Source organism: Delphinus delphis, chromosome 7, assembly GCF_949987515.2.
Source record: "Delphinus delphis chromosome 7, mDelDel1.2, whole genome shotgun sequence".
NCBI classification, from domain to species: domain Eukaryota; kingdom Metazoa; phylum Chordata; class Mammalia; order Artiodactyla; family Delphinidae; genus Delphinus; species Delphinus delphis.
In genome coordinates this window covers 72,778,441-72,802,456 of record NC_082689.1, presented here as the reverse complement: position 1 = coordinate 72,802,456, position 24,016 = coordinate 72,778,441, and the positions used below count along the sequence as shown (strand labels likewise).

At 39.9% G+C, this 24,016-nt stretch overlaps 1 protein-coding gene across 12 annotated transcripts in view; it reads left to right on the top strand.

Annotated features, from left to right (window-relative positions):
* The first annotated feature begins 538 nt into the window (after nt 1–538).
* Nucleotides 539–24,016, top strand: part of PKP4 (plakophilin 4) — a 251,983-nt gene continuing 228,505 nt past the window's right edge. For 9 of the 12 annotated variants that reach the window (XM_069540863.1, XM_069540861.1, XM_069540862.1 and 6 more), the window contains exon 1: nt 539–645. The gene's annotated coding sequence lies outside the window, so the exon portion shown is untranslated. Of the gene's footprint in view, nt 646–1,422; nt 1,782–24,016 lie in introns of those variants that run through there. The other 3 variants (XM_060016760.1, XM_060016763.1, XM_060016746.1) reach the window with 3 other exon arrangements.

Below are 24,016 nucleotides of genomic sequence, written 5' to 3'. Positions count from 1 at the left end.
ATGCACAGCTGCTGTTGCCAGGAAGGCAAAGCGAAAGCTGCCCCAATTTCAGAGCCAGCACTCGGGAATCCCCCGGTAGTTCTTTCCCCCACCCTCTCCCGCGCCCAAAGCCAGAGATACCTTCATCCTTACTCCTCACCGTTTCCAGGCCCTCTAGCTCTTAACGGCATCGGTCTCTATGGCGACCTGAAACCTCAGTTCCCATTGGTCAGTTCAATATGAGGGCCGGGCCAATGGGGAGGGCCAGCCTTTTCCTTCCTACCAATGGGATTGGCAGGGAGCAGGTCCGGAGACGGCGGCGTGCTGACGTTCCCGGGAGCCTGGGGCTGGCTGGGCAGGCGGGCTGGCGGCTGGGCGGGCGGCGGCGGCCTCTGGGCAGTAGAGGGGGCTCCGGGGCTGAGTCCGCGTCGACGCCGGCCGCGGAGGCGGCACCATGGGCAAGGGGTAGAGGGGCAAGTTGGCCACCGCCGCCGTCGGGGGTGGTGGGCGAGCCGCTTTGGGGTAGGGGGCGGGAGGGGGAGGGAGGGGCGGGCAGTCGCTCGGCCGCGGCACTTTTTTTAATTTTTTCGGGTGCCGCAGCGGCGACCCCTCGGCGCCGATGTTCCTGATCCCCGGAGCGACGACGGCTGCTGCCTAACCTGGAAAGTAAGTGTGCGGGCTCGCGGGAGGGCGCGGAGACTCCTGCCCACAAGACCCCCGGCCCTCGCCCCGTCGCGTCGGAGCCAAGACCTGCCTGCGAGGGGCGCGGGGCAGGGAGGGAGGGAGCCAGGGACGGGCGCCTCCCTCCCGTTACTCCGTCCCCACCGCCTCGCAGCCGCCTCGGCTTTCCTGCCCCGCCTCGTGTTTCTGCCCGCACTAGCCTGCCTGCTCCCCTCCCCCCGGCAGGCGCACAAGTTTCACCCTCCATTTGCTTTTCCCTGCGATTATTTTGCCCCGGTATCCCCTACATGCCGCGCACGACCCCTCCCCACGTTGGCCTTCTTGGATCTAGGGCCCCCAGCCCCAAACTTGAGTGCCACGCCGAGCCCTCCTGGACGTCTGCTCGGAGGCTTCCCAGCTCCTGCCCGCCTGGCACTCTGCTCCGCGCCCCCAACACCCCTGGGCGCCCGCCTTCTCCAGCCCTCGGGGCTGTCCGTCCCTCTCTCTAGCCCCAACTCCCGCTTCTTGGCCCCCTCCCCTTCCTCCCGCGTCCCTTCTGCCTGTACGGTCTTGTGTTTGCCCTCTGAGCCCCGCGCTCCTTGCCGGTCCTGCCCACCGCCCAGTCCAGTGCGCCCCTCTCCCCTCACCGCCTATCCTCACGCTCCACCCCTCCCGGTTCTCCAGCCCCGAGCTTCCCCGCCTGCCCTCTTGCGCTGCCGCTTCCTTCTCTCCCTGCCAGGAGTTGAAGAGGAGCTGCGGCACCCACCCACCCGCCCCCCCTCCGGCGGAACGAGTGTCCCTGCCCGCCGCTGGGGCTGCTCAGGCCTCTCTTCTTTTCCCCCCCGGGAAGCGAGGGGGTGAGCGGCTGGGCTGAGATTTGGCTGCGTGTTGGCTGAGTGCGACAGCGAGCTCGGGCAGTAGAGGCGCCGCGGCGGCCGTGGCCGCGCGGGGCGCAGCAATAAGCAGGTGTGTGTGTCCGGGGGGAACGTGCACCGCGGGCTCCTCGGCTGGCGACAGATTGTGCAGGAATGCGAGGAATGCACCAAGGGCATAGTCCACACGACCCGCCGCGTCAGAACTAGCGCCTTCCCGGTCCAGCTCTCGCCGAGCAGCCAGAGGTCACCGGAGCATCTTCGGAGCTGGTGAGCCTCGCTCCACTCCTCTCCTCCCCTTGCTTTTCTCCATGCGGCAGAGAGGGCGGCGGAGAGGAAGCCCGGCAGTTCGGGCTTCAGATAGCCTTTCTTCTGGGATTTTGGTGCGTTGGTCTCCAGGACCGTGAATTTCGGGCCGATGGTGGTGTAGCCAAGGTTATAGATAATTGCACGAGGTTCTTGGCGAGTTTGGTTTGCAAGGTTTGAATAGTGCCTGACTTTTACGAGGGTTTTTTGAAAACCTGCAGGAAAGGGTGCCGAAGGTTCTTAGAGTAAAAAGCTTGCAGCTAACGTAATTTTAGCTCTATCAAAAAATGTCTGTTAATGCTCATGGATGGGGATATAGTTCAAGAAAGAACTTGAATGCATCACTTTGCTGTCATAAAAATTGTAATTTTTTCCTTGCATACTGGGCTGTGTTGGGACCTCTTATAATACATAATGAATAGAAACAGAGAAGCAGTGTTTGGTCAGCGATGGGACAGATAGGACTGTCTGGCACAGTTCAATTCAGGGCGTGTCAGTTACCATTGGAAGTAACATGGGTACTACAAGATCATGTATATTTCAAGATGTAATTTATTAGTTGAGGTCACAGTTCTTTCTTTTTTTGTTCCCAAATTTGACCGAAAAATAAAAATACAGCTCTACAACTTATAAAGAATGGTAATTGTGTATAAATCCGAAGTGATTAGTATACAGTTTCAATGAAATTTTATTTTCCTTAATGCAGAAAAGCAAATTTTTGACAGAAGTTGCTTTCCTAGAATTGGGCTTAGATTCTCTTATTTTAAAAGGTAAAGTAGAAGACTGCTTCTCTTTTTGAATGTAGTATATTACTGTAGAAAGTATCCTCATTTCTGGTACCTGTGAAACAGTTGTGGAAAATGGTAACATGAAAATGAGAACAATTGATGTCCAAAATAAGTGTTTCTGGATTTGGAAAAGCGTGCTATGTGTGCTTTTATTTGACACAATTTTCTTTGGAGGTTGAATTTACTCTAAGCCTCTCCACACTTGGCTATTTTGTATCAGATTCAGGAAAATAATAAGTTGATTGTCCAGCTGTCTTCTAACACTAGTGTGTAGGGATCAAGGGCGTTGAAAATATACGAGCCTTTTATTTACTTAAGAACCCAATGGAAAGGAAAAATAGAAAAGGAAAAAAAACTTTGTGCTGGGTAAGGTTGTGTCTTTTGGCTGCTACATTGTTTTTCAGGTATGTTCGTAATTAGTGGACCTTCTAATTTAGAGATTTAGCTCTAAATGAGAGTTAGTAACACTGTGTAGGATATTGGGAAGTGTTTGGAGATGCCAACAGGAAACTTATGTAACACAGTCCTCACAGCAGAGTTTAACACGTGCATATTTGATTTGATGTGAAGATTAGAAAGTAAAAGCACATTGAGTTTCTCTGCCACATTAAAAATCGAAATAGCCCGTTCAGGTATATAGAGAATGTGTGTGTGTGTGTGTGTGTGTGTGTGTGTGTGTGTGTGTGTGTGTGTGTGTGTGAATGATTGGCTGTACAAATAGTTTTGCATGCTTCAAGTAAAGGTAGGCTTTCAGTTAGAAATATATTCTATTTGTTACAGATATTTGAAGGGAGGAAGTTTTGAAACTGGTGATCATTCACAGTAAAATGACATAAACTGTTTCGATCAGAGTGCGTTTCCTCCCCAACCCCACTATTACATAAGAGAAGGTAGCTGCGTTACGTGTCTTATGTATGATGTAGAAGATTCTAACTTGGGGGGCGAAACATCCAGTTATCTGAATTCTTACCTGTACTGTCTTCGGAGGGAGATAGAGGAGCCACAGTGGAGATGGAAAGCATGAGAGAAGGTAAGCAGAAAGTAGGAGCAGCTGGCGTTCATGGGGGGGGAAAGGGCTGTTGCTGCATTTACAAGCTGAATAAACCAAATCTAATTATGCGAGTAGTTCTGACACAATTTGAATTTAAGGAAACTACTACCAAACTGAGTTCAATAAAAACTTTAGCAATTGTATGACCTTGAGTATCTGGATTGTCCATATTAAGTCAGAATTGCAATTTCCTTTGTTTTCTATACAAATTGGGAAAGTAAATTTAACTTAAAACTTTAAAATTTATTTAATTTTTAAAATCCAATTATTGCCAGTTTTCAAACTGAGTTATTTCCTTGCTGTTGACCAGGGGTTGATTTAAATAGAGAATTTTCATACCCTCGATGATGCTGATCATTTAAGTCCAGTGCCTCACCTTACTACTTTGAAACATTAAGGTATTTTGAGAATGCTCCATAAGCTAATTTTTTTTTCTGTTCCAGTCAAGAGGTATGCCCATAATTTGCTTCATTTTAAAATGGACATTATTCCTTTGTTTTTAACTGGAAGATGAAGTAGAGGTTATTCTAGGGTTCTTCTAGGGCTTAATCATTCATGGAATTGTATGTCACTTTGGGAAGTTGCCTTCACACCTTCAGTGTACTGGGAGATGATTACTACCTCAATGTGTTAAATGGTTTTGTAGTGCTTTTCCTGCACTGAAGGGGGAAGAAGAATCTAATTCATGACACCAATAGACTGGATATGTTAGGAATATTAAGTAACTATTTCATGCCCAAAATGTAACTACAAATAGCTGCAAACAGAGAGAGACAGAGACAGTCAAAGTAAAACTGGATGTAAGGCTTTGTATACTTCCAGTTAGTGATGATAACAGTTAGCAAGTTAGTTTGATGCCCAGCAGTGAAAAATAACAGACTTCTTCTAGGGTAAGGGCATCAGGCCCAAGTCACAAACAGCAGTAATTCACGTGCTTACTGGTTTCAGTTGAGAAGTTGTACAACATTCAAAAGTTGCTCCCACTGTCACTTCAGTAATTCAGTGGAATTATCTTCATCTTTTGGAGGCTGTGTTACCATAACTAAATTGGGAATATTACATGATGGTGCTCTTCAGTTAAACTTAGAATGCTATAGACATTCCATTTGTCATTGGTCTGAGGAGTTTTTTTTAAATTATAATTTAGATTTATTTGATAAATTTATTTATTAAAATAAATTTGATATACCAATATATTTGATATACCAATAAATGTTGGCTACATTGATGATCATTTCATTATTCATAGTCTTGATAATATAGTTGATTATGACTCATATATAGTGATTCATTGCGGGTGATAAAATGTCACTAGACATTGCACTGTACATTTTTAATACTATAAAATACATAAATTAAAATATGGAAGTGTCTGAATTATTTTAAATCATATCGTTGTGAAGCATTTTTCATGAACTGAATAATGCCTGATGATTGGTTAGATGCCCATCCCTGTAGGCTGATATACAATATAGCCCTCACAAAGTCCAGAACTCACAAATAAAGGATGGGGAGGGAGAGGGTCAGGGGAACCAGTAACCCTTTTTTCATCAACAGCCAAGGCATGTTTAACTTCTATAGTTATTGTCTTATTCAGTATGAATTTAGTGAGTTACACACATCCAAGGGTGTTTATTCTGCTCTTCCCTAATCTGGATCCCTGTGTCGTCCCTGCCCGCCCCAACACACACGTCCCACTGCCACTACCAATGCATCTGTCTGCTTGGAGAGGTGGAAAAAGCCCCCTTTCAGGGACCACTTACATGGAATATAGAAGTTGGTGCCTAGTGTTCCAGGTTGAATTTAGAGCAGATGTGGGGTTTTGTCATAAAAATGATTATATTTTTATGAAAGTTATGTAAAATGTGAGGTTGAAGAGGGACTATCAGAGTACCATGCAGGCTTTGGGGGCCTGGCCTCGAACTTAGAATATAATTTTTCATGGACACCCACAGCCTATTTACAAATATACTTTTAAAACAGTGGGTAGGTGGTATCTGAAATTCTGGTCCACTGTAAGCTCTCTCTTTAATTGCAAACATGAGAAGGAGGTGAAAAGCACCCTAAGCCAGAAATTAGGAGATCTGCCATTAAACCTTATGACCTCCACAAACCATTTCATATTTGGGTTACAGCTTCCTACTTTTAAAAGCGCAGGTTTTGGATTGCATTGATCTAAGATATATTTCAACTCCAGGTTCCCAAAGTTGTCAGGGTTTTTTTGTATTTTGTTTTAAGAAAAAAGGTTTCATAAGCATTGCTGTATATAATCATTCCTATTTTCCCTTCTACCCCAAATCATAACAACAGGAAGTTGGGGTTCTCTTTTGAGACTTTTGAATCTCCTTCATGTTCATCTTAAATAGCTTTTTTTTCTTTAACAGTATAATTTTGGGAAGTGAGGGGAAGGGAATAAACCATATAATGCTTTGAAGGTCTCTGTCTACCCCCACCCCAGTTCAAGGTGAACCAAGGTACCTTAGGCCAGGGAAAGTCTTTGGGATTTTACCTTCACACAGAGCGAAGCCCATGAGAAGTGTCATTATAAGGCAGTGAGGTGTTGTAGTTAGCAGCCAGAGTGTCATGGTTCAATTCTGCCTCTTCTGTTTGCTAGGTGTGTAACTTGGTAAATTATCTAACCTCCCTGGATCTCATTTTGCTCATCTGTAAAACAGAATGACAAAACTATCCACCTCATATTGTTGTTGTGAGGACTAAATGAGTTAATATATGTAAAGCACTTACAACAGGGCCTGGCTTAGGGCCAGCTCATAATACATTTAAGTCGTTTTTATTCTTCCATTGTGGTACTTAATGATGCTTTCTGTAGCATCTACTATATGCCAGGCAAATTACTGGCATGTTTTCTGTGATCTTAGTCAGTATGATTATGAATCTAAATAGGATCTTGTGGGGAAGAAATAAACTACTGAAGAAAAATTATTATGAGCTTGATAGTTTGCAAGAGATTGCTTTTAAAGAAGAGAATCCAGCAAAATAAATCAACTAAGGGCCTTTTTAAAATAGGGAAGTCAGACCTTGTTCGGCAGGCAGTACTTAGAGGCATGTAAACACCACTAATGTGTAGGAGGTTGGGTAAACACATCTTAATCAACTGTTACGTTTAAAAGGTAAAGACTGATAGTATTATACACTTGCAAAATGTAAAACATACCTTTTAAATGTGTATGCAACTATTGCATTTGTAATTCTAAGTGGTAGTCATTTTATCAAATGTCTTTGCTAGTCAACATGTGAAGAAAGTGTTAGTGTTAACCAATTATGGACTAAAAGGCACGTTGTAAATAAACTCTTTAAGCTGCCTTTTCTCTCTGAAGTTCACACTTGAAATTGGCAGGAAACTACCAAAGCAAGAAAAACTAGAAGAAAAGTTTGGAAAATACTTGATGTAAACCAAAAGACAGTGGTTTAATAGATGTAGTCTCTAGTCCTAGACCTGGCCGTATCACCAAGCTGGTGTGTGTGCCATGAGCAAGTCATTTAACTCCTCTGGTCTCTGGTTTTCTCATCTTATGAAATGAAGGTGTTGGACCAGATGCTCTCTAGAGTCCTTCTAGTGCTTATATTTCACTTCTCTTAGCACAGCCAGCATTCTCATTCTGTTGTATTTTTTCCTCAGCAAGAATGTACTGTCTTCTCAAGAATTTATTACAATTTGCCCTTTGGGTTAAGGGGAGAAAATTGAAGTTATACATATGAAACGCTCAGCTTCTAAAAATATAAATGTTGCAGCCAGACAAACATTTGTTCCCATAATGGCTGAGTTAGTGGCTACCTTCTTGGACTTATTTGTTAACAAACCAGTCTGCTGTGCACATTTGAGGCTCAAGCCCTTGTTGAGGCTAAATTTTCCAGAAGTTGGATAGAAATAGAAGGGAAGCTAATTTAGGTGGTGGTTAGATGAGACTGGTCTTGTTAAAATGAGAAAGGTTCATTTACCATTTGCTTTGGTTCCATTTCCCCTAAAAGGTTTGATTTGTCCTCAAAGAAATTAAGCAACCGAGACAGAGTTGTTCCTCTGGAAAAACTGTTGCTTTTCCGTAAACAGAACTCATTGATCTATATCTCATAGAATATAGGTCGTTTCATTTAACTCTGGTTTTTTAGTGCATGGCCAACCAACCAGTGTTCAGAAATTGCAGCATATTTCAACAGGATGATATTTTACTTAGATTTGTGCTCTTGTGTCTGTGGTTTTTTTTTTTTAAGCAATTAAAAAATCCAGCAAAGAGATTTTCTCCTAGATCCTGCTCTCCCCCACAAAGGGGGAAAAATTCCTATAGAACTTACATATGTATACCTCCATATACAGTAATTTAAAAATATTGAGATTGACTATTTCCCTTTGCTAATACAATAAGTACATTATTTTCAAAAAGGAGAATCAGTTATACTACTAATACATGCAATATTGGTTGAATTCTCAGTATGATCAAAGTAAACACTTGAACAGGCTCTTAAGTTTCTATACCTTCAAGAGAATTGTAAACACTCAGTGGAAACCAGTAATAACCACTTTGCAGTGAGGTTCATCATATTGTCTGACACCTGCAACCTGGATTGAATGGGGAACAAGGACTAACCTAGTTAGAATAACTTCTTAGTCCTAAGTACCACCAGGGGTCCAAGTGAGGGGACTGAACACAATTAGCACTTCAGATATTTGCTGGAGTCCTACTGTGTGTGAAGAATTGTGTTTTCTTTTATATACCTCTTATTTAAAAAGATAACATGATTCATTTTGGTTCCATTTAGTCATCATTCATTTGTCCCCTGCTCTGTATGAGACTCAGTGGCCTCATGGCCAAAAGATGAGTTTCCCTAGGGAGTTTTATAGTCTATGTTGAATTCAGTATTCTCCATCTTTGAGGAAGCTGTGATTAATTTTACCATTTAGTTGGTAAAGATAATACACATGAACTGGAAAAAATTCTTCTAGAAAACTTTGGTATATAAATAAACATGCAAAATTGTTCTGTAAGTATTGAGGATGAGCTGTAAAATGACTTTGCATTCACTAGGTTTTAGCTAAACCTACTTTCTAGGTGTGTTATGTGATACGTTACCAGAATCTAGATAGACAGCTGTGTTAACCACTGTCAGCGGCTTTCTTTGGAAAAAGGCTGCATTTGAAAAAGTGCTCCCTACCAGTAATAATAGTGATTTCAGAAAAGGCTTTAATCATGAACTTGATTATTTGGTTTATATTTCTTGAAGTACTTTACCTCATAGCCTATGTAAAATAATTGGTCACGACGAAAATGCATTATTTATGAAGAACCATAATTTATGCCTTAAGACCTGCCATTTTAAGTAAGTTCTTCTTTTCGTTTACATATAGCATTACTCTGGTTTATTGTGTTTTCTGCTTTTCTTTATTCTTTATACAATTTATATGCCTTTGTAAGTCCAAACTTATTATCTGTTATTGAAAATACTCCCTTTTGTTGTTATGGATAAACAGAAGAATGTTTTGAAAATCTCTTGAGACATCTGCTAGAATAATGGTCTCATTGAATCCTACCTGGAACCTCAGACTGATGCACTGATGGGAATTTTCCACTTATTGTCAGTTTGTTAATGAGTGAATAAGCAGCAAAGTCAGTTTTTAAAAAGCACTGAAAGAGGAATCAGAAAACCCAATTGGACTTTCACAAGAACTGCTGTTATTTTGAGACCTGCAATAAGCAACTCAGCTGTTAAATGTCTAACTCAGACTGTCCACATATGAGAAATATGTGTCAGTCTGAAATCTTTGGACAATATATTGGCAGGTGTCAATCTTCCAAAATATTGTTTGAGTTACTTGATCAGAACTTTGAATGCAGTTTTCCATAGAAACAGCATAAATCCATAAATCCATCATCCTAAGATGTAACTGGAGTATATCAGTTCCAAGTTCCTATGGTCCTTCTACTTCCCTGAGCTACTTGAGAACAGGGACTTTGTTTTTTTGCATGACTTAATCTTGACCTCCAGTCTTTCTGGATGCCTTAATTGAATGAATGGGTTTTTAATTCCAATCTTGGCATACCTTCACCTTCTACTCCAGGATAAACCTCTCCCTGCCTAATACCATCCCTCTTTCCTTTTGTAAACTACTTTTGTAAACCGTTTGGTCTTAGACACTCAAAACTATTTATTGTACATGTTTCAATGGAAAAACTGCATTCTGCCTTATTTAAACAATTACCTTTGTAATACGGTTTGGTAGATAAATAATTATGTCAAATTCCTTGCTGAAGACATTAATTAGAAAATCTTAAACAGACTGATTCATATTCATTATTGCCTGGATTATAACTATGGTGAGGTGAGTTTACATAGCACGCTCTTTCTCAGAGTATTAATATGTAGCTGTGAAGCACCAAGACAAGCTTGGTCAGGTTTTGGCCATATAACGTGAGCAAACTTTCTGTGTCCTTGCCTTTTGTGAATTAGTAATATCTTTGTTATATTCAGCTGATGAGTTGAGGTGAAAAGTAGGTGCATTTTTAAACACATGAAGTCTTTCAAAGGAAAAAGTTAATAAAATAATACAAGCATAATTAGCACTATAAAATTACATAATCATTAATAGTCATAAAACAGGAAATTTCACAGCTTGTTTTTGATGTAGTGGGTGCAGCAAACCTTTGTTTGGTTTTAAAAGTGTAGTTAGAAACACTCTTAAACATTTTGGTGGTTCCTCCCCCAACCTCAAGTAATCACTGTGATCAAATTTGAATAAATTATAATTTTTAAAAATTAAACTTTTAATTGTGAGATGATTATGAACTCACAGTTCATAACTCACAGAACATGCAGTTATAAGCAATAATACACACACCCTGTGTACCCATTACCCATTTAACCCCAATGGTGACAGCTTGCGAAACCATAGAACAGTATCACAGTCTGGATATTGACATCGATGCCATCAAGATACAGAACATTTCCATCACTCCAAGGGTCCTCGTGTGGCCCTTTTGCAGTCACACTTCCACTTCTCTTCCATCCTCACCCCCTCCTTAATCTCTAGCAACCACTAATTGTCCTCTTTCTATACATTATAGAAATATAATTTACTTATATAATTTCATCATTTCAAGAATGTTACATGAATGAAATCTACAGTGTGTAACTTGAGAGTTTTTTGTATCTGTCTCCTCAGCATAATTTTTTAGAAATTCATGCAAGTTGTTACATGTATCAGTGTTCTCTCCTGTTTTATTGCTGTGTAGTATTCTATAATAAGAATGTACCACAGTTTGTTTAACCATTCACACTTTGAGGGACATCTGAATTTATTTTCAATTTACAGAGCTACTAGACATATCTCTATACAGGTTTTTATGTTGTAAGTTTATATTTCTCTGAGGGAAATGCCCAGGAATGCAATTACTGGGTTAAATTATAATTTTTAAAGCTTCCTTTCTATAATTATACACTGAATTACATGTTACCTCGGTAATTTAAAAGTTAGATTTATAGTTTTGGTAAATTATGAAAACCGTATCTGTGAAACCGAGTCTTTTATCTTTTATTACTGAGTATTTTACAAATACTGCCTCCTACCTTGTTTTTAGCAGAATCTCATCATTGATTGTATTTTGTTTCATTTTTTATTGATGTACAGGTGATGGACAGTGTTATATAAGTTAAAGGTGTACAATATAGTGATTCACAATTTTTAAAGATTATACTCCATTTACAGGTATTAAAAAATATTGGCTACATTCCCATGTTGTACAGTACATCTTTGTAGCTTATTTTATACCAAATAGTTTGTATCTCTTAATCCCCTACCCCTATATTGCCCCTCCCACCTTCCTTCTCCCTATTGGATACAGAGAACTAGTTTGTTCTCTACATCTGTGAGTCTGCTTCTTTTTTGTTATATTCACTAGTTTGTTGCACTTTTTTAGATTCCATATATAAGTGGTATCATTGTCTTTCTCTGACTTATTTCACTTAGCATAATGCCCTCTAAGTTCATCCATGTTGGTGCAAATGGCAAAATTTTATTCTTTTTTATGGCTGAGTAGTATTCCATTGTATATATATACCACATCTTCTTTATCCATTTATTTACTGATGGGCACTTAGGTTGCTTCCATATCTTGGCAATTGTAAATAATGCTATGAACATTAGTCTCATCATTGATTTTAAATGGAATTCATGAAGTTACTTTGTAGCTTGACTTCAGGGTTTGTTTGTTTCTTTCTGTTATATTTTGTTTTGTTTTAGACAGGAGGTATATTTAATTTCCAATAACAATTCTGTATTTTAAAATGTAATTGTTAATGTTAGTTTTTTCAGAACTTCACCTGTATATGATGTAAACAATTGTAGTAATATTCTTTTAAAACAAAAGTTTATGTGTACCATGCTAACAGGTGAACTAGGGATTTAAAATGAAGACAGTATCCTTGTATGCGATTGGAAACAATCCAGTTGTCAGGTGGAAGCCGACAAGCATACCTGGAACTTTTTTTTTTTTTTTTTTTTGCGGTACGCGGGCCTCTCACTGTTGTGGCCTCTCCCATTGCGGAGCACAGGCTCTGGACGCGCAGGCTCAGTGGCCATGGCTCACGGGCCCAGCTGCTCTGCGGCTTGTGGGATCTTCCCGGACCAGGGCACGAACCCATGTCCACTGCATCGGCAGGCGGACTCTCAACCACTGAGCCACCAGGGAAGCCCCTTTCTCTATATTTGAATGATACAACCTCAGCACCTTTTAATTTCGTAGAAGTATGATCTTCCCAACAAATTTTAGATTTCCCAAAGGCTTTCTGTAGGTAGCTGGTATGCCCTTCTCTGCCTGGTGAGCCCATGGTTTTTTCCCTTCAAGGTCTAACTTAATGACCCCTCCTTGGTGAAGCTTCCTTTGCCCTTCTCTGCAGATTTAAACCTTCCCACCTGTGCTTCTTAGCACTTTGCATGTAACTCTGCTACAAATATGTGTCACACAGTGTTCAGGTTATTTCTCTGTCTGTGTTCCTGGCTGTATTGTGAGCACTGTCCAGGTTAGAACTGTGTCACAGCCGTCACTGTAACCCTCACCTAGCAATGTGCCTGACATACGTATTAAGCACCAGATACCTGCTTTGGGTAAATGAATAATGAAATACTTTGTTTATAACCTTAGTCATCCCTCTCCACTCTAACCTTTAGTGAGTCCCCATTTTTCACCCTGCAGGATCACTTTAGACTCCAGCCTGCCTACCAATAAAGGCCCTTCACAATCAAACCTTAATTACTCTCCTTCCTGAACCTTCTGCGTCAGCAAAACCAGTTTCGACTCACTGTTTCCTGACTCCCTGCGCTGTCTGTTTCAATCCTCACAGCCCTCCAAGACCTAGTTCAAATCCTTCCTTGTGTGTGTGACCTCAGACCACTGATGGTCACCTCTCCTTCTCCAAATGTCTCTTTTCTCTGGCTTTTAATGATAAATTCCCCATGGTGGTTTTTCTGTTGTTGTGTTGGACTGTTAACATCTACTGATTAACTTTTCTCTTGTCTCTTTCCTCCAAGTTGATTGTAGCTCTCGAGGCAGGGCCCTTGTCTTGTATGTTTGCTATCTACCAAGTGACACATTTCAAGTAGAGCTCATTCAGGAAGTAGAGGTTGTGCCTGCTGGTGATGTTGGTGGGCAGGGCCAACCTCTAATTTAGGAATGCTGAGATGTATATGAAAGATAGTCTTTCAGGTCCTTCTTTCATTAATAGTTATTTGCAAAGCACCTAATATGTGCCAGTTTTTGGTATATGCCATCTAGATGTTTTGGAGACCTCAGCTGTCAAATAAGCTACGTCAAAATGAAGTTTTGATGGTTTGTTCTTAAAGACCCCTTTGCCAAATAAGCTGTATTAAGTGGGGTTTTGCTTCTCTAAGTTGTTGTCTCTTATTTTTATATAGTACTGTCACATGTTGAAAAGAGTGAACACTGTGACTGAGAAAACAAAGAAAATTTTATCTCCTGAACTTTTTTTTTTTAAACAGTGAAAAGTTATATGTTTTTGAAGCTACAGAGTTGTGATGTCCAATCTGGTAGCTACTGACCACATGGACTATTGAAAATTTTAAATTAAAACTTCAGTTTCTTGTCCTCAGTAGCCACATTGTAAGTGCTGAATAGCCACATAGGACAAGTGGCTATAGTAATAGGCAGATACAAAACATTTTTGTCATTGCAGAAAATTCTGTTGCAGCTGGTATAGAGAGTAGCTGGGACCAATTATAAATAAAATAACAAAACTGTAAATGTTTTTTGGTTAACAAAGCAATATGGTATAGCTTTACAGTTTCCAAAGCATTTCTATGAATATCTATTTAATCCTTCTAATAACTCTGTAAAAATAGGTGATATACTACCTTCATTTCACTAGCAAGGAAATTATAAGAGAGTCGCAGTAATAAAAGTATCAAAATAAACTGTAAGTTTAGTTTGTGGTTCAGTTCTTAATACTGAAATAAGATAGTTGTTATTTAGTAGTTAATATTTGGTTAATGAATTATGGAAAGCATTTGATGTACAGGGATGTGTGATCTTATTTTTTTCATCACTTAAAATCTCATCAAGGGGACTTCCCTGGTGGCACTGTGGTTAAGAATCCGCCTGCCAATGCAGGGGACGTGGGTTTGAGCCCTGGTCTGGGAAGATCCCACATGCCACGGAGCAACTAAGCCCGTGTGCCACAACTACTGAGCCTGCGCTCTAGAGCCCGCGAGCCACAACTACTGAAGCCCGTGCGCCTAGAGCCCGTGCTCTGAAACAAGAGAAGCCACCACAATGAGAAGCCCGTGCACCACAACGAAGAGTAGCCCCCTCTCGCCGCAACTAGAGAAAGCCCGCGCACAGTGACGAAGACCCAACGCAGCCAAAAATAAATTAAATAAATAAAATTTTTAAAAAAAGAAAGGACCATGCTCACAAGTATATTAAAAAGAAAAAATCTCATCAAGTTAAAAAAAAACTTGGGCTTATCTTTTGAAATTTTCAGTAGAATTCAGAGAATTGTAGTCAAGAACCATTTATTACAGAGGCCCAGTGCTCTGTATGGGAAGGGGTACAGAAATGATTTGGGAAAGGCCTAGTCCCTACATTCAGGACATTCACTCTTAGAAGTGTTGTTACAGTACCAGGTGAGCCTCAGAGATGCCAGAAATGTCCTTACTGACTGCAGAGAGGCTCGATTGTCTTGATCTGTGTGGCAACTTCAAGTCTGCCAGAGTCTTTTCCTCTCCTGCCTTCCGCCTGCAGGCTGAGACATGTCAGGGCAGCAAAGGTATAAAGCAGAGTGCTTGTCCTCAAGAAGCTTATGTTAAAACTTGTCCATGAAAAAAAAAAAAAAAAACTTGTCCATGATTCTGGGGATAAGAGAAAGAAAATGGTTGTTCTGAACATCTTTGATTTGTGGTTTTGCTTCGAAAATTAAATTTAAAAACTGCCTGGAACACATAGAAGTGTAGGTATGCAAAGTAAGTTAAACAACATGCGAAATGGAATTAATTTAGTATGCAGAGTATCACCTTGCTTCATAATTGAAGGAAAGCCAAAGCTAAGCCCTCCCCCTTCCCCTATTTTTTCTTTTAATGCCGATCAAAGACTCAGACATTTCATCTGATTTTTAAATTTCCGTAAAGTAGCTTCAGGAAAAAAAAAAAAAGCTTCAGAAAAAAAAGAAAAATCCTGACGTACAATTTCAGTTACTTTAAATAAATATATCTTGACATTTCATGTTTTTAATATTTAAGATATAACAAATCTATGCTGTATCCTATGGTCTCATTTTTTTTTACTGCTTTCAAGAAGCTTAGGTGATTGAGCCTCCTGACAGGGAAAGTATAGGCTGTAACTAGTGTGCAGGCCCCTTCTCTGTGACTCCGTTTGCTTGTGAAGACATTGATAGAGTCGGTCTGAAGATACTTTTTCATTCACTTTTATTGGATTCATTTTAATTTTCAGTTCTGCGCTGAGCTTCTTAAAGCTTTTTGGAGGAGAGAGAGCTGGGGAAGAATACAGTTTTACTCTATATCCTTTAGAAAGCATGTGATAAGGTTTATTTAAGTTTGGGCTAGCTGTAGAATGAGACTGAATAACGTAAGCATGTTTAATTTTTCAATCATCAAACATGTTTAAATGCCTCTGTTAAGTTTAATGTGGTATCTGAAATGGAATTACTTTTCAATGACTAGCGCTTCGTTTCTTTGAAATAATGCTTAGTTCAATAAATGGCAGTTAATAGAAGAAGGAAATTGTCCTGATTTTGTAACTATGAATAAGATTGGAGAAATAGTAAAACAGGCGTTCATTGATATTTAGTTGGAAGCTACTGCTTATGGCAGACCCACTAGGAGAAGAGATGAGTCTTACTTCCAGTATGTCTTCTCTCATACGTGTGATGAGCTTCTGTTACTGTGATTTGCACAGTTTGAAATAAAGCACAGTTTTTCGTGTCAGCACTTGAAGGCTTTTTTTTCGTTTTGACAATGAGCAAAACGTTAGACATTTCAGTGTGAATAGCTCTCGTGATCCAGAAAATTCGAGCAGACAATTTAATTGTTCTTGACTGTAAAAATTAAATCTGATACTAAATTTAATCCAGAATCTATTCATGTAGGCTTTTCCCCCTTATTTCAAACAGAAATTAAACTTGCATGTCTAAGCAACTACACTGATGTAACATTCAGAAGAAAATTCATGCCAAGTGATTTATAACCCATCCTCCTTACTCCCTGATCATTATTAATCCTATTCTTTGACTTTCCTGGCCCCATCCGTAATCAGGCTCCGTCTTCATCTTTAAAACATTTCTTCCACCAAAGCCCCCTTTTGGGCCATGGTTTTCTCTCCTTCCCCTCCAAATCCCTGAGAGATTCCTCTACCCTGGGTGGCTCCATAGTGCTTGTTGAGAAGGGGCTTAGGTTGGTGGCCTGGCTGAAGGAGGGACCAGGGTCTGGAAGCTGTGTTTATAACAAGCATGCTATTTTTGAGTTAAACTGTTCATAGAATAGGGTCACTACACTATACTGACAAATTCCCAGCTACAGTGGGCTTTCACCAGTGTCCTAAGGAACACAGGGTCTTTTGCCCTTCCCTCAGCAGTTTAAGACCTTTTTTCTCTAGCAGAGATAGGAGAGAAGGATCCAGGTGGTATTTCGTGCCTCTCCCAAGGCAGTTGCTATTCTCCTCCCCAGGCCTGCACCTAGTGGGAGGCGGTCTCCGGACTCTGGCCAGGCTTTTATGTTGGCACCTGGGGAGGTCCATGCAGAAGAACCTGAGTGTGGGTTCACCTCCTGTCTGTGGTCCTTCAGAGTTCTGTATTCTCTTGCTTGCCCACATTTAGCCTTTACCAGTTTACTAGCTCATTTCTTCTTGCCAGCATTCAGCAGCATTGCCCCAGGTAAGCAGGTCCATCTCCTTGGAGATGCCTCTCTTTCCTTAATTTCAGGTTAGTTGGTTATACTGAGGTTTCAGCTCTCTGAGTTGAAGAAAATTTTGAGTTGGCAGACTGTGTGGTGTTTTTGTGGCTGTCATCAGGGTGAAATCTCTGCTCTTTCTTTGTTCTCCTGGAGGAAATGTTATATACGTTTACAGCCCCTTTGAAGAAGCTAATCTTTCCACTTCCAGTGTCAAGAACCCTGGGCCCCAGTTTTAAAATCTTTTTATTAGAGCCTTTTTATTTTTCAATAACCTGCCTATGTGCTGTCTCGCCACTAGATTGTGGACTAACAGTCATAAAACTGTGCCTGGCACAGAGTGGGCGCTCAGTAAGCGTAGACATTGTAGTTTGCATTTTAATCTAAATAAGGGCACTTTTCTTTTTATACTTAATGGTGGCATATTCTGTCTGTGCCCTGCCCACATGCCATGGCACTTGCCATCAAGTCATTGTCTTCTGACCTAACAGCTTCCTACTACAAGCCCCTGGGACTCCTAGCCTGAAGTCTCTGCTACCAATGTTGGGTCAGGTCAGAAGTGCCAGGAGGTTATCATCCCTGGGAGTAGCCCCCAACCATCAACTAACGGGAGCTGGACCAGTAGCCCAGCTTCTTGGCCCCTTAGTTGAGACATCCCTGAGGCCTGTCCTCTGCAGGCTCCCTGAGGTCCCCAGCAGACGGGAGATCCATTTGCTCAGAGCAGTAACCTGCTCACTAATGTACCCCTTAGTCACTTTCTTCCCTACCTTACTTGTCCACTTCCCAAGTCAATTACTTGCACTCCAATCCTTATCTTGGGTCTGATTCTGGGGAATTCCAACTCAGTACAGTTATAATTCACATAAATATTCAGACATTGGAAGTTCTGTATACTAGGAACAATCAACAAAATCAAGGAGATTTGACTTTTTTTTTTTTTTTGAGAGGAGTTATAACTTTCAACAGATTTTCAAATAGTTCTTTGCTTCTCCCCTCCGAAGAGTTAGGATAATTGCAATAAAGGTAAAGAAACATCTTTTTTTTTTTTTCCTTTAGCTTAAGACTTTAGAGCAGTTCTTTCCCTTTCAGAGGACTGGTACAGTGAATCTTTTTAGATGCGATCAGGAAATCACTGGGACATTTATAGGTACACATGTGGGCATATCTCAACCCCGAATTTTAAAGATATGATTTCAGGTTTAACATTATCATCCACATGCACAGGAAAAATGTATTGTGGTGTCAACATTTTACCATCCCTTTCCTCACTTTGAATAGGGAGCTCATCTTCTGAAGGTTTAACTGAATTAAAATAGTATCAGTTTTGGATTAGAGAACTGCTATTTTAAATATAGGAAAATTCACTTTTAAAATAGTTTTCTTTTTCTAATTATAAACATGATCCATACCATTATAGAAAAATCTTTAAATTCAGAAAACCACAAAAGAAGGAAGTGAAACCCACCTATATTTACCTGCATCCAGAGGTGATCACTGTAGGTATTTTGTTATAAACCATCAAATTCCTTTTTAAATGTATGACTGTGTTAAAGTTAAGCCACAGATACGATGGTCACACTTTGAGAAGAACACTGCTGACAAGGCTAATGTTTATGGAATCACAATATGCAGTCCCTTTTACAGGAGAAGAACCTGAGATCTGGAGAGGTGGTGACTCAGGTTCATGTACTTTCCTGGATCAGGAGATGTAGCTGCTTCCTCAGGGGTTGTGTCTGTGTGTATCTGCAGCCTGGTCATCCTTTGTGGGAATAGCCTTTGCAGTCTGGGCCTCCCAGAATCCCACTGAGTCCTTCCCTTGATGGATGCGAGATTGTTCTCTGTGGGCCACATCTCTGCTTTACTTCTTAAGCTGATCAGTTTGCTGCTCCAGTGGTTACCTCTACTTGGGTTACTTTGGAAGAGTTACTTGGGAAACTTGACTTCAGGTTGGGTGGCAGGAAACAATGGCGCATATGCAGCATCTTTGGAATTTGTGTTACTGATATCATTTTGGTCATCCAGTCTCCAAGGCAGGTCCAAATTTGAAGCTGAAAAACAGTGAGACCTAAGTCATGACCTGAAGCCTAAACCAAAAACCATGTTAATATCCCCAAATTATTAGCCAGGTTTGTTGAAAAGATATGTTGATCTCACTGAGAGCTAACATCCCTTTCTGTCACCTCATGGATTAATTTTGTGTTTGATTTTAGGTTTTAGGTTGTATTAGTTCTTTTTTATCTTTATATAGTAATTGCTGCTTTATGCTTTAAAATTTTAGGAAGTGCTAAAAAAAACACCTCACCACACACAAGTGTTATGGAATCCAGATATAGCCCTAGATTTGACATTCAAATGTCTTCAAAAAAATGGAATCAAACTGTTCTGCATCTTCAAAATGTACCTTTTTCTAAAAAGTAAATACAAGATACTTTTCCTGAATGACTCAGATGTTCAGTGTGAGATGAATCAAGTCGCTGGTCCCTGAATCATTCATTCTCACTGTGTCACCAAGACATTCACATGTCCCCCTCTATCTATTCTTGGACTTATTATCTTGATGAAATGGCCTAACCCAGGAAAATCTGTCGGCTTCATGTTAAGTAGCTGGCCTTAGTACTTGAAGTTTTGGTCTAGTGGTGCATTGGGATGTTGACAAGTAAATATGAGAAGCTAAACTAAAGGTACTATTGAACAAAATCTTAGGCCCCAAGAGAAATTGGTGAGGTGGCAGTGAGGGATATGTGAAAGAAATTTGCATCAGGATTTATTTGTCTTCTATTGATGTAGTTCAGTTTTCTTGTTGCTTCAAGTATCATGTCTTATGGTCATTTTATTTAAATCTAAGAAACTCAGAGGGGGGGGGGAAGGCCTATCCATTGTTACCGATGCTAGTCAATTTAAAAATAATCTCTTGAGGGCAACAGTCAAACCCTGCCATGATAGTGTGGGTGAGATACAAAAAATTCAGTCCTGTGAAATGTGGAGGTGAATCACGGCAAGATTAATGAAGTCACCAAAGTAGGTCTGCCTACCAAGCTAGCCAGCCACGAATTCCAGGAGTTTGGCTTCCAGTACGTTTGGTTATATGTAAATTTTTGTATGTGAATTCCCATTATCCAAATTGGTGTAGCTGTGAGGTACTTTTTGCTGTAATTTCTTCAGTACATAAAGCCTTTGCTTCATTGGTATCAGACTTGTTCCTATCCTGAATTTGTTGGTGACCAGAAACAAATTCAGGATAGGAACCAGTTTGTATCCATTAGTCATTATATCAAAGTAAAGCAGTGAAAGCATCATCAGTAATTACAGAAATCTTAAGTGCTGGTTAGGTATCTCTGACTTAGGAACACTGGAGATGGCCAGATCTTTTGGTCTGGAGTCTGAACCTGACCTCTTAGTTTGGCCAGAAGGTACTTCGACCCTTAGATGTCTACATGCCCAGTGCTGTGCAGACACACACAGGAGCTCAGTGCATTCCACAAGCCTTTAATCCACAGTCCGCCTTCATTATGTGTGCCAAGGAGAGGAAGAAAACTTGTTGACAGCAGTTGATGGCCCAACTGTTTCAAGGCCACAGGAAACTTCCTCAAAACTGCAAGTCCAGTAGGATTGCATCGCAGCATCCTGGGCAAGGTACCATGTCTCTCATTAGCTAATTTAGATGAGCATTCAGGACTTTAATCCCCTCCCTCCCCCACACAAAAAAATTTTAAAACAGGAAATGATCTAGGCCAACTAACCTGGCGGTGTGCTTTTTGCAAATAAGGAATCGGGAGAAAACCTTGCCAAAGTGAATGAACTACTTCACTGCAGCAGAAGTATCAGCTCCTGCGCCATTGAAATATTAATTATGGCCTGATTTCTCTGAAAGCCAAACAGCAAGGAACAGACCCTGTGAAGAGAAGTGAGATATCAGGGTTCCCTGGAATTCTGTCATATTGATCAACTGGGATTAGGCTGAGGTTCAATTTCCTGCTAACAATTCCTTATTTAAAAAATGGCTAAAGCCCCATGCCAACTAAGCTGTAGGGACCAGCTTCTGAGGTATGCACATAATAAGTTGCTAACTATTATAATGCCTCATATACGTAACGGATAAGCCAGGAACAAAGTTTATAGTCTTAGCTCTTGTGTTCTAGAGAGAAACTTCTGGTTCAGGCTAAAAACATTTTCAGTGTTCTAAAATAGACTGGCAAAGGTTAGAGATCTTAAATTTGCAGTTTTCTTTCTGAAAGGATGTGGTTTGAAATTTAACCTCATGTTAGCTACAAGATGTGAGGTTGTTGAATAAGGAGGAATTTTAGCTTCATCCCAGATTATAAAGACATAATCATTACTTAGATTATTATTTTTTTAATTAGGGAAGCATTCAATAAATTTACTTCTGTGTCTTAAAAGTAATCACATTATGTTGTATGCTTTGTTTCTCCCATTCAGTGAGTTAGAATATTGTAAGATAAGATGCTCACAAGCAGATGACTTGCTATGATTTTGATGTTCAAAGTTTAATAAACACTTTGGACTATGCCAACAATATATGTGGTCTTTAAATTCTTTGTACTGAAAGATACACGTTTTAAAATTGTTGTAGTAGGTGTAATTAAGATAAATGGAATCATTAGCAAGCATGTGTCATCTGTCGTCTGTCCACCTCGGCAGTATCTCATTTTTTTTCTATTAAATAGTTGATAAATATTTTTGACTGAATCACCTAAGTTATTAGTAATGGCTTAAACCTGAAGCAACATGGTGAAGTACAAACAAAATATTAATCAGCTACATAATATTTTGGTAGTTGTTCAAAAGCATAATTTGAAGTGTGATGGGTGAAAGGGGTCAAAAGATACAAATTTCCTGTGGCACATATATACAATTACTCAGCCATAAACAGAAGCGAAATTGAGTTATTTGTAGTGAGGTGGATGGACCTAGAGTCTGTCATACAGAGTGAAGTAAGTCAGAAAGAGAAAAACAAATACTGTGTGCTAACACATATATATGGAATCTTAAAAAAAAAAATGGTTCTGAGGAACCTAGGGGCAGGACAGGAATAAAGACACAGATGCAGAGAATGGACTTGAGGATACGGGGTGGGGGGAAGGGTAAGCTGGGATGAAGAGAGTGGCATGGACTAATATATACACTACCAAATGTAAAATAGATAGCTAGTGGGAAGCAACCACATAGCAGAGGGAGATCAGCTCAGTACTTTGTGACCACCTAGAGGGGTGGGATAGGGAGGGTGGGAGGGAGACGCAAGAGGGAGGAGATATGGGAATATATGTATATGTATAGCTGATTCACTTTGTTATACAGCAGAAACTAACACACCATTGTGAAGCAATTATACTCCAATAAAGATGTTTTTGAAAAAAGATACAAATTTCCAGTTATAAAATAAATAACTCCTGAGGATGTAATGTAAAGCATGGTGACTCTTTCACTGTTACATATTTGAAAGTTGCTAAAAGAGTAGAACTTAAAAGTTCTCATCACAAGAAACAAAGTTTTGTAACTGGGGTGACAGATGTTTACTAGACTTATTGTGGTGATCATTTCACAATATGTACAAATAGAGAATAATTGTGTTGTATACCTGAAACTAATATAATGTTATATGTCAGTTATACCTCAATAAAAAGAAAAACATAATTTGAACTTTTGGGGTAAATAGAAACTGGTGATCGCTAATGCTAATGAGACTTTGTTTAGCGTTTTTATGGAATATTTCAAATACAGAAAAGTACAGAGACTAGTGTAATGAACACCCATTATGATGAACACTGTCGTTCAGATTTGAGAAATCTGGTTTTAGCAAATTTGCTTAGGGTTTCTGAAGTTGGTGTTTATCCTTTTCATTATGTTTTTATAAAATGATATATATGTATCATTTATATATATATATATATAGGCTTTTAGATGCTGAAAATCTTTCTTATGGTTGTATGATTTCTTGACACTTTTCCCCCAGTATATTAGAGTTAGTAAATTCCACCCCTGAAGTACTTTGATGGAAGGGACTTGTTCCCATTTCATTTCTTTTCTAGGTAGGGCCAAGCCAGGATCCTCCAGGTGGTTTGTCTTATTTTTCTTTTTCTGTTAGTAGGAGTTACTTAAGCGGTATTATTTTTTTTCAACCTTTCAGCTCTTCAACAATTTAGATGTTAAATAGTAGCTAACTTTTAAATGTAGCATAAATTTAAATTTTTCTTTTTCTTGGTATTTTCCTGTTCAAGTTTCCATAGGCAGTTTGACATTTTTGTACTTAAAATGAGAATTTCGATGTATTTATCAATCATGAAAAGAATTCAACTAATAGCAACTGTTTTAAGGGAAAAAAACTTCATTAACCTATAACAGGTGGTAATCCTACTCTGTCATTGATGAGAGCTGAATAAGAGTTCATAAGTATTAATTACTCTTTGATTTATTATTTAGTCTCTGACTTACTGTATGACCCAGACAAATAGTTCTTTTCCAAGTCATGAAGTGGAAATGTATTTCTGAAGCATTTATGATTTCTTTTGGATTTATGCAAATTTTGTACTTCCCTCTCCTTGTCTTTTTTCTTTTTAATTGAAACATAGTTCATTTACAATATTAATTTCAGGTGTATGTAGTGATTCAGTATTTACAGATTATATTCCATTTTATATTTTTTAAATAAATTTATTTATTTTATTTATTTTTATTTTTGTAAAATAAACATACAACATAAAGACCCAACCTGTGTTGGGTCTTCGTTGCTGCACGCAGGCTTTCTCTAGTTGTAGCGAAGCAGGGGCTACTCTTCATTGCGGTGCGTGGGCTCCTCATTGTGGTGGCTTCTCTTGTTGTGGAGCACGGGCTCTAGGTGCACGGGCTTCAGTAGTTGCAGCACGCGGGCTCAGTAGTTGTGGCTCATGGGCTTTAGAGTGCAGGGTCAGTAGTTGTG